This window comes from Sturnira hondurensis, unplaced genomic scaffold (genome assembly GCF_014824575.4).
Source record: "Sturnira hondurensis isolate 20B ecotype Veracruz unplaced genomic scaffold, ASM1482457v3 Scaffold0022566, whole genome shotgun sequence".
NCBI classification, from domain to species: domain Eukaryota; kingdom Metazoa; phylum Chordata; class Mammalia; order Chiroptera; family Phyllostomidae; genus Sturnira; species Sturnira hondurensis.
In genome coordinates this window covers 9,793,563-9,804,767 of record NW_028095197.1, presented here as the reverse complement: position 1 = coordinate 9,804,767, position 11,205 = coordinate 9,793,563, and the positions used below count along the sequence as shown (strand labels likewise).

The 11,205-nt window shown below is 41.3% G+C and overlaps 1 long non-coding RNA gene across 3 annotated transcripts; it reads left to right on the top strand.

The window, feature by feature from the left end:
* Positions 1-207: 207 nt before the first annotated feature.
* Positions 208-10,712, top strand: LOC118979583 (uncharacterized). Of its 3 annotated transcripts, XR_005064950.1 has the most exons (6): positions 208-1,492; positions 2,192-2,248; positions 3,229-3,320; positions 3,711-3,792; positions 8,880-8,976; positions 9,547-10,712. It is a non-coding gene; the product is annotated as an uncharacterized LOC118979583 (long non-coding RNA). The 3 variants fall into 3 exon arrangements; XR_005064949.1 differs by lacking the exon at positions 2,192-2,248; XR_005064951.1 differs by lacking the exons at positions 2,192-2,248; positions 3,711-3,792.
* The last annotated feature ends 493 nt before the right edge of the window (positions 10,713-11,205 follow it).

Below are 11,205 nucleotides of genomic sequence, written 5' to 3'. Positions count from 1 at the left end.
GGCGGAGGCTGGGGGGGAAAGGCGCAGCCCGGGGGACTGGAGAGACTTCCTCCCCTCCCTCCGGTTGCACGTGGGGTGGCTGATGTAAGACCTTCCTTGGGGGCTTCCCGGGCCCCACCTCGTTGCTTCAGGACGCGGGTGTCCGCCCGCGATTGGACATTTGCTAGAGGGGCTGGGGGGAGGCTTTACAGTCCGGCTTCGGGGGTCCGTATGGCCAGGTCTGGCCGCGGAGGCTCGACTAAGCCAGCCCCACGCCGCGAAGGCGGGACACGTGCAAGGAGCGCGGGACATGCGGCTTTCGGGTTCACCTTCTCCCCACAGTAAGGGTCAACAGCCCGAACCCTGCCGTCTTCTTGGACCGGTGGTCATGGAAGGGCTACGCGGACACCCGTCAGGAGCGTTGTACCGCGTGGCTCCGGGTGGAGTCGGCATTCTCGGGGGCGGCTCCGGTTACTTGCCCAAGCCACAGAGAAGCCCAGCGTCCCTGAGTTCAGTAGAATCTCCCTGGGTTTGTAACATTTAAATGTAGGCTAGCGAGGCAGCAATTAGCATTTCTAATGGAGCCTTGGAGTTTTACAGAGTTTTCCCGAAGACTTTTATCCCATTATTCCTTAGGGGACCCCTGTGAGGTGTGTAAATTCTTATTGGTCTCGGTTTGGGTGAAGCTTGGCGGGTAGCCTTTGTGATGATCTGGTTAAGAGAGCATCCTGAGATCCAGGGTTAGAGCACTAAGTTTTGCTCAGCAGGTTTGCTTTGCAGACCTGCTAGAGTAATATAAGGTTATAGTCAGTGTAACATAAGCAAATATGTCATGTGTCTAAAATTCTAATATAGACAAAAGGCTCGAGAGATAGGGGACAACGTGTGAATAAACAATTCTGTGCATCAACCTAAGGCTTTTTTAAAGCCTCTCCCCTGCCATTTTACCTTCGGCAAACACAACCACTTACATCAATTCTTAAATATGCAATTCAAGTAAAAGTTTTTAATAGGCTTATGGAAAAAAGGCAGGAGCTTTCTAGTATGTTGTCTCCCAACTCTCATATTTAAAATGTTAGTAGTAGCAGACATCTCTGCGACAGGAGAAAATGGTGAGGGAAGTACTCCTCAGGGTGTCACACGAGGTCCAGCTGTAAAGTTATGAGAACCACAGGGCCTTGAGAGGAAGGCTTCCTGGAAAAACTAGCAACTCAGTTCCATGAGCTATAACAAGCAATGATCGATCATCCCCTTTTAGGGCTTGATATGCTCTTTTTCACTTAATCCAAAAACAGCCCTGTGAAGTAGGTTGTATTTTAATCATTTTACAGATGAGGAACTGAACCTTAACCTGCATGTCCAAGAGGTGGAGCTAGGCTTCAAACCCAGATGGGTCTAATGCCAAAGCCTAACAACTTCTTTTCTGCTACTCCATCAGTCTGCCTTGAATGAAGTCCTAGAATGAGGGCCTGATTTGGAACATGAGGCCGGGAACACTTGTAGAGGACCTTTAGTAAGTACCAAACAGAACATGCAGGTGCCCTCTTTCAGGTAAAGGGGAGATAAGGAAAGAGACCAGGTCACAGTAACTCTTTGCTAGAGAGCGGTAGCCTGGTGGCTCTTGGGGGAGGCGGTATTGATGCTGAGGGAGAAACCAGGCAAATCTTGGGACCTTGTCCTCTAGGACCAACTCAAGGGCATGAAGGACTCTTTCCTCACTAAATAAATGTGTGTTTTATAAGATTAAGCTACAAAGTAATTAATAAACATAGCCACAATGTGCAGCAAATAAAAAGAAAGCAAAGGAGCCAGAGGAGGAGAGACTACAGACCCAGTACTGTCCCTTCTGACACAGCCGGTGCTGGCATGCACCTCTGTGAACAAAGAGCATGTGTTCCAGTGACATGCTTCTTTGTCAGGGGCTTCACTGCCAGAGGCATAAATAACACAGGCAGAACAGGGTGTGTCTCTCTGCCCTGCCAACATCTCCCACTGGACTGTCAGTCCGTAGGCCTGAAGGGGCTGTTGTCACAGTGCCCTGGTTTTGAATATTGGTGTGCTTAACATCATTCTGAGTATGCATCTGGGTGTGAGAAGTAGGCTATATAATTGTATCTAATCCATGGTTAGCATCGTGTTCGTAGATTTATGGATTTGAGTAGGGGCTGGAAGGGAATACGGAAAAACAAAAACAGCTTATTTATTTATTTAGGGAGTCGGAACTATGGATGAATCTCTTTTCACTTCCATTGACATTCATGGTTGCCTGGTAAGCTATGAAAAATATCAAATAATACCCAGTATTGGGCACTCCTTTTCGTTTTAAAACTGCCTATTAACCAGGATATGTGTGTATCCCAATAAGCTCCAAGTGGAGGGGAACATTAATTTGTAACTCCTTAGGCCTGCTTTCTACTCCACTGCCTCGGCACCAAGCAGGTCATCCGTCAAAATATCAGCTGACCCGAGCCTTCCCCAAATTTTGTGGCTGGCAACAAGCTTTAATAAATCTGAGAGGAAACAGCTCCATTCAGGCATCAATTTAACTGGCTTTGAAACCAGCTTGGCAGAATGGCACCCTTTCTTTTTTGTAAAGACAATATACAAAGCTAATGGATACTTAGGGTGAAGAAATTGTTGCTCTTTAAAAACTGAATACTTCCATTCTGACCCTCCTCCACTGTACACGTGCACATGTTGCTGAATCGGCTCTCTGACATTCCATAGCGTGGTGTGCGTACCTGTTACAGCAGTTAGGCACACACGGACATTGTTGAAGGATCTAGAATTTTGCCTAGACTGTGAGCTCACAAGTAATATTTCTGGGTGATGTAAGTGGACAGTAGGAGCCTGGGCCAGTGTAGGTGGTCTGCCAGTGCATATTATGTTGAAAATAATGCTGCACATCCTCAAGAATACTATCTAAGCAGCTGGGGTTGTTGAGACAAGGGGAAGGGGAGAGGCAGAGAGATGGAAATTGGGTAAGGAATGAGATTCTGTAAGTCTCCAGATGGTAAAAACAGGAGGGGAGAGTGTCAGGAGTGTAGGCAGTTGTAGGTATAGCCAGGGGCCCTTGCCAAGGGAACCAGAGCTCTTCTTGCTGCCCCAGGAAGGCCCTAGCACCTATTTTGGAGAGCAGGAAGGTAGAGCTATGACTACCAAGAGTCAGGCTTACAGGCTTACGATTTATTAAGTGCCATCTTGATGCCAAGTACCATGCTTGGAACTTTCACGTATATTGCATTTCAGTTAATCCTGGCAACAGCTCACTGGGACAAGACTGCAATCCCCTTGTGTTGTTTAGGAAACAGACTCAGAGAAGCCCAGTGGAACTCACAAAGGTAGTAAGAATCTGGGTTTCTCTGTCATTATGCTCTCACTGTAATTCTTTCTCAATACTTTGATCCACTGGTCCTCATAACTGCTTGTAAAAAATCTTTTTTGTTTTCTTTGCTTCAAAGAAGCAAAGATGTACATGCTTGTGTGTCAGGGGAACAGGGGAAGAAAAACACAGAAAATAAAATAAAAAATTAAATTCTTACCACTGAGATACACCCACCACTAAAGGTGTAGATCCTTGCAGCTTTTTCTATATTATACATAATTTTGACAAAAGAATATTAGGATCAGTAAGATGTTTTTGAAACTTGTTTTTTCACCTACTATTATGAAAAATGAGTTAATATGACAAATAAGAATATTAACTTTGCTCAATGTTTTTCCCTTTTTAGAGAAAGACTCTAATGAGGCTTTTGAACAAACCACATAACCGCTCTGGGCCTCCGACTGCTCATCTCAGGACCATTGTGAGGGGTAGGCTTGGTCATGAGACTCCTGCCTGGCGTAGTGCCTGCCACAGCCACTGCGAGCCCCCGTCCCTCCCTTGCCCTAAGTAGGGGCCCAGAGCTTGCTGGCCTCATCAGGGGCTACGTAGAAGCTCTGCTGTCTTCCACCTCTGCTCTGTGCCCTTCGTGTCCTGTCTCCCTTTGACTGAGGAAAGGGCTCCCCGCTCACCCCAAACCCTTTAAGTTGACTATGAATAGGGGTGGCCTCTTTTTTGGTTCCATGAAGTCTGTGGCCTCTCTTCACGAACTGGGACTGTGCTCCTGAGCTAGACTGGGAAATAATCTGAGTGGCCCCCCCGTGTTGGGTGTGCGACTCCTCCGTAATTAGCCAGCGTCCCCACCATCTGGGCTCTTCTACCTGACAGGGAATTCCTTGTCCACACAGAATTGTCCAAGAGCCCTGCCTCTGCTGACCAAACTTTCCCCTGTTCTGAGCTTGCTCTGCCGACTCTAGTCTGGCCGGGGTCCTTGGTGGAGCTACTAGGTGGTCCTTGCTCACTCTAGACTCTGACACTCCTGGCATAATCTGCTAGTCTCATTTTGGTAAAGGCCAATGCTTTGCCTTTTTAAAAAAGAAATTATTTACTTATTTTTAGAGAGAGAAAAAGGGAGGGAGAAAAAGAGGAAGAGAAACATTGATCAGTTGCCTGTTGCCTCTTGCATTCCCCCAACCAGGGGACCTGGCCCACAACCCAGGCATGTGCTCTGATCTAACTGATGACCTTTCTGTTTGCAAAGGTCTACCCACTGAGCCACACACACCAGTCAGGACTCACATGCTACTTCTTGAAAAGCAGGGCAGGAGCACCCTTCTCGTTGCTAGATGAGATGCTGTCAGATTCATGAATCATGTACTGCAGCCAGTTAGATCTTAAGAAAAGAAAGAAGGAAAGCAGGACAGCCAGGTTTCTTTTTATGCTATTTATGGATATACTATAGAAAACTTGGAAACTGTGCTCAACAAAGAGAAGAAAATAAAAATCTCAATTCAGGGCTAAGCATGCACTGGTCACGTTTTGGTGTCTATTCCTCCAGTCTTTTCTCTGTACACATATGGCACTTTCTCAAGTCTCAGATTGCCAGAAGCATCGTCTCATTAATAATAACAGCTTTTCAGGGAGGCAGCAATGGGGAAACCCACTACATTAAATATTCATATTGATCATAAGAGACATCCTTACTTTACAAATAGTAGTAAAAAATATCATAGTTCCTAGGAATATATATATATATATAATATTTTTTAAAATTTTCTCAAAAGCAGGATGATACTGTAGCCTGCTTTTTTCCACTTGGCAATATGTTATGAACATATTTGCTTGCCATTGCATAGTCCTCTACAGTATATATTGCTTGACATTCTCCTACAAAATAAAAATAGCTTTTCTTTTTCTGATTATCAAGACAATACATATTCATGTAGCAAATTCATGCGATGCCAAAAAGTATAAAGAAAATAAAAGCCAGCCCAAATCCCATTACCTAGTGGCTACCACTATTGACATTTTTTGTATTTTCTGATCAATCTCTATTAATGTATATTCTTATGTAAAGTATATATTATATAAATGCATAATACTATAAATGATGCTTCATAACATGCTTTAATTTTTCACTCAGCAATGTCACAGGGATTTCTCCAACTCAATAAATGAGTTTATTTAATTACTTGTAAAGTCCATATCATATTTCACTGTATGCTGAATTTATTCACCTGGTTTCCTACTGATTGACATTTAGGTTTCTTCCAGTTGTTCATCATTGTACATAATGTCTTTCTACAATTGGCTCCTTAAAATAAATTCCTAGAAGTATCATTCCTGAATCGGAGGATATGTATTTCAAGTTTGGAAATGCTTGGCAAATTACGCTTCAGAGGCTGTACTGCTTTTGTGCTCCCGTTAACAGTGTGAGACTTCCCTCACCCTTGCCTAAAGTAGGTATTCTCATTAAAAGATTTTTTATCAATCAGTTTTCAACTAATGACAAGGTTGAAAACCTAAGGGTGCCAAGATAATTTGATGTGAAAAGAAGAGTCTTCCAAACAAATGGGCTGAGACTACTATATAGCCACATGCGAAAGAACGAAGTTCAACCTCCACAATATACTGTATTAAAAAACTAACTCAAAATGGATTGTAGACTCAAATATAAGAGCTAAAACTATGACTTGGAAGAAAACAGGAATAGATCTTCATGACCTTGGATTTGGCAAAGCTTCCTTAGACATGAGAAGTACAGCATACAAGAGAGAAAAATAGATATATTGGACTTAAAATTGAAAATTTTCGTGCCTCAAATGACACTGTGACGAAAGTAAAAGATGCCCTGGCAGGTGTGTCTTAGCTGGTTGGAGCATGGTCCAGTAGTCTGAAAGGTTGCAGGTTCAATTCCTGGTCATGGTACACACCCAGGTTGCAGGTTTGTTACCTCGTAGGGGTGCATGTGAGAAGGCAACACATCGATGTCTCTCTCTCTCCCCACCCCTTCTCTCTGTCTCTCACCTCCTTTCCTTTCTCTCTAAAAGCAAAGAAATGGGGAGCACTGGGTGGGGAAGGAGGCTGGGATGAGAATAAAAGAAAACTGCACTCAAACAACAATTCAAATAATTAAAAAAATAAAAGCATTGAAAAAATATGTTCTCGGGTGAGGATAAAAAGAAAAAAAGTAAAAGAATGCATGGAATGGGAGAAAATATTTGTAAATCCTATATCTAATAAGGGACTTGTATTCAGAATATAAAAACTATCAGTACTCAATAACAAAAAGACGACCCAATTAAAGATGGGCAAGGCATTTCTTCAAAGAAGATATGCAAATAATCAATAAACATGTGAAAAGAAGTTAAACGTTAGTTAGGCATTAGAGAAGTGCCAGTCAAAGCCATCATGAAATACCACTTCACATCCACTAGGATGGTTATGATAAGAACAGACAAGTGTTGGTGTGGATGTAGGGAAATGGGAAGGAACGCTTGTGCTCTGCTGGTTGAAATGTAAGGCGGTGCAGCTGCTGTAGAAAACAGCTAGCTTTTCCTCAAAAAGTTCTACATAGAGCCAGGAATTTCTTTCATTACAAGGTATAAACTCAAGAGAAGGAAAATATATGTTCATACAGAACTTGTACATGCATGTTTATAGCAGCATTATTTATAATAGCCTTAAGTTGTAAATAACCCACATGTCCATAAACAGGTGAATGGATAAACAAAATGTGGAATACCCATACAATGGACTTTTTTCAGCCTTTAGAAAGAATGAGGTACTGATATTGCTTCAACACAGATGAACCTTAAAAAGATGCTAAATGAAAGATGCCAGACATGAAAGCCAGCCACACGCTGTATGCTTCCATTTATGTGAAGTGTCCTTACTCTATGGGCAAATCCATAGAGTAAGAAAGCAAATTAGCCCTGCCTAGTGTGGCCCAGTGGATTGAGTGCCAGCCTGTGACCCAAAGGGTTGCTGATTTGACTTGCAGTCAGGGTTGCGAGTCAGGTTCCCAGTAGGGGGCTTGGAAGAGGCAACCACACATTGGTGTTTGTTTCCCTCCCTTTCTCCCTCCCTTCCCCTCTCTCTAAAAATAAATAAATAAAATAAAATAATTTTAAAAAGAAAGCAAATTAGTGGTTGTCAGAGGTTGCAGGAAGGCGAGAATAGAAAGTGATTGCTAATGGCTATGAGGTTTCTTTTTGGGGTGATGAAAATATTCTGGAATTGTATGACAGTGATTTGGTTGCACAACTTTGTGAATATATTAAAACCCAGCGAATTGTATACTTAAAAGAAAGTTAAATGTAGAGCTGCCATATGACCCAGCAGTTCCACTCCTCGGTACATACCCAAAAGAACTGAAAATGTCAGTCCACACAAAAACTTGTACAGGAATGTTCATAGCATCATTATTCATGGTAGCCCCAATGGGAATAACCCAAATGTCCATTAACTGATGAGTGCGTAAACAAAGTGGGGTATATCCGTGTGGTAGGCAGAACAATGTCTCTCCAGAGATGTCCTAATCTCTGGAACTTGTGAATAAACTCCTTAGGTGGCCAAAGGGGTTGTATAGATGTGATTCAGGATCATGAAATGATATTGTCCTGGATTATGCATGAGAAGGTCCCTAAAAGTTGAAGAGGGAGGCAGAAGAGAAAGGAAGAAGGAGAGTTGACTACAAAAGGAGAAATCAGAATGATATGACTTGATAAGGATTCAACCTACCATTGCTGGCTTTGAACTTGGAGGAAGAGCGTATTAAACCAAGGAATGTGGATGGCCTCTGGAAACTAGAAAAAGGAAGGAAATGGGTTCTCCCAATGAGGTTCCTAAAAGGAATGAAGCTCTGTCAGCACCCTGCTTTCAGTCCGCAATAACCATTTCAGATTCTAACCTACAGAACTGTGAGATAATAAATGTGTGTTGTTTGAAGCCACTAAATTTGTGGTAATTTGTTATGGCAGCAAATAGGAAACTGATACATCCATACAATGTTTGGCCATAAAAGGAATGAAGTACTCATAAATGCTACAACATGGATAAAACTTGAAAATGTCATATGAAAGAAGGCAGACACAAAAGGCTGCATAACATATGCTTCCATTTCTGTGAATGTCTAAAACAGGCAAATCTGTAGAGACAGAAAGCAGCTTAGTGGTTTCCAAGGAAGGGGTGTGAGGAAAATGCTAATTAGTATGGGGTTTCTTTTGGGGGTAACACATACTCTGGAATTTGATAGTGGTGATGGTTGCACAACTCAGTATACTAAGAACTACTGAATTGTCCACTTTAGAAGGGTGAACTTTATGATATATAAATTATATAAATGTATAATATAAATGATATCCAAATATCTTACATAAATTATATCTCAAATATATACATTATATAAATATGAATCATATCTCCACAAAGCTAATTTTTTAATCAATTAGGTAAGTTGACAACACTATCTCATTTTTATTTATTTTATTTATTTACTAGATGGAAAAGAGAGGTTGATTTTGTTGTTCCACTTACTCATGCATTCATTTTTTCATTCCCGGTGTGCTCTGACCAGGGATAGAACCCACGACCTTACTGTATGGGGATGATGCGCTAACCAACTGAGCTACCTTGCCAGGGCCCCATTCTAATGGGGCTGAATATTTTTTCAGGTATTTATAAGCTATTTGTATTTCTTTGTTAAGTTGCCTGTTGGTATTTCAAAATTATTTCTTAATAAGTGCTCTGTATGTATTAAAAATATTGACCCTTTGTTTAACCTACACATTCAAACAATTTTCCCCCACCTGTTTTGTTTCTGGGATGGATACATATGCACACACTGGGGAGGGTGATGACAAAAGATTTGAAATTGTGTTTAAGATAAAACTAATCTTTATGGTTGTCGCTTTCATGTCCTGCTTAGAAAGGCCTTTTGCACTCAAAGATGATATACCATTGTTCACCTACCTTTTCCCCCAGTAATTCTGGGTTCATTTTTATGTGAAATCTTTCTATAAACTCATCTTCTAATGTATGATTTGAGGTAAACACTAATTTTATTTATTTTTAATAATGAGCCAGTTGTTCCAATACCATTTATTAAATAACCATCTTTTCCCCGTGAACATGAAATATGACTTAACTTCTTACATATTCTTAAGTTTATTTCTGGACTTCCTTCTCCGTTTAATTAATTAATTAATTAATTAATTGTATCTATCTATCTACCCCCTTACCAGTGGCCATCTGGGAGAGGTTAGAAGGTGGAGCCAGCAGACAAACGGCAGAAGACGAGACATGGACTCTGGAGAATGGGCTCGGAGCGGTGCCGGACTCAGGAGGCCCGAGGCCTGGATGAGGGCTCATCTCCACTAACCTTGTGGAGGTGGAGAACAGACCTTTCAGAATGCACAGTACCACCGCCAATCCCGCACTACGCCCTCTCATTTTTCTCCTTCCCCGTTTCTTTTCTTTTCTCCTCAAAGAATATCTTATCAGTTTAGGTGTTCAATGGTAGCACAGGGTTATCTGGTCAATACTGATAACTTCCCCTTACTTGCTTATCTCCACACCCTCCCAAACCCTTAAAAGGACTCAAAGATAAGTTGAGGATATTTTCTCAGAAAGTTGAACAAAAAAATAAAGACGTTATTACAGGTGAAGGAAAAATAAATATGTTGACTAATCAGAGTGCAAAAAAGAGGAAAGAGAAAACAGAGGGAATAAGGTGGGATTCTACATCCCAAATGAGCAGTGAGCATCCCTCCACCTCCTGGCCCCCGGCTCAGGTCCAGGATGCTGATATGATAGCTGGTCTCCCAAGTCCGGAGACTGGAGGGTTCTTTTCTGGGGAAAGTGACTGAGGTAGGAGAAAATATGTAAGGTAACCAAATCTGTTTTATTTTAGTTGCAATATTTTAACTTCCAAGGGCTTTTTCTTGCTCTTTATACTTGTTCATTTTTCATGCATCTTGTTTTTATTACATTCGTGTAACATCTCTTAAAAAAAACACACACACAAAAAACAATACTGTCTGTTGGGGAAAGTCAGAGCTGTGTGGGAGTTCGAGTGTAAAGAGAGGCACATCCTTACTTTGCATAGTAGGAAGCCGATAGCTAATGTTCACTGTTAGTGTCTAAAATTAATTTAGAGAGTCTAACCACATTATGTAAAAAGCAAACACTAGAGGCAAAGGCTCATAGAGTTGAGGTCGCCATCTCTGGAGAACGGGGCCACAGCAAAAGACGGCCGTTGTGGTGACAAGCTCCGCAGTGCCTCCATAGACACTTTGGTGTTTCGAATTCTGTCTACCTATTACTCTGAAACCAGTGAAATTTAAATTGGCGTCCAAATAGGGTGAAGGCAGCTTCTTCAATAAATGGTATTGTGAGAGCTGGATAGATACATGTAGAAAAAAACAGAACCAGACCACTTTCTTATACCATATACAAGAATAAACTCAAAATATATTAAAGACTTAAATGTAAGACTTGAAACCATAAAATTTTCAGAAGAAAACATAGGCAATGAACTCTGGTATTGTTCTTAGCAATTTTTTTTCTGTATATGTCTCCTCGGACAGATAAAACAAAAAATAAATAAACTAAATCAAACTAAAAAGTTCTTTTCACAGCAGAAGAAACCACGCATAAAATGAAAAGACAACCTACTGCATGGGAGAAGATATTTGCCAATGATATATCTGATAAGGAGTTAATACCCAAAATATATAAAGAACTTGTACAATTTAAAACAACCAAAAAACAGTCTTTAAAAAATGGGCAGCTTAGACATATGAAAAGATGTTCAATGTCAATAATCATAAGAGAAATGCAACTTAGACCCCGATGAGATCACCTCACACCTGTCAGAATGGCTATCATCAATAAATCAATAA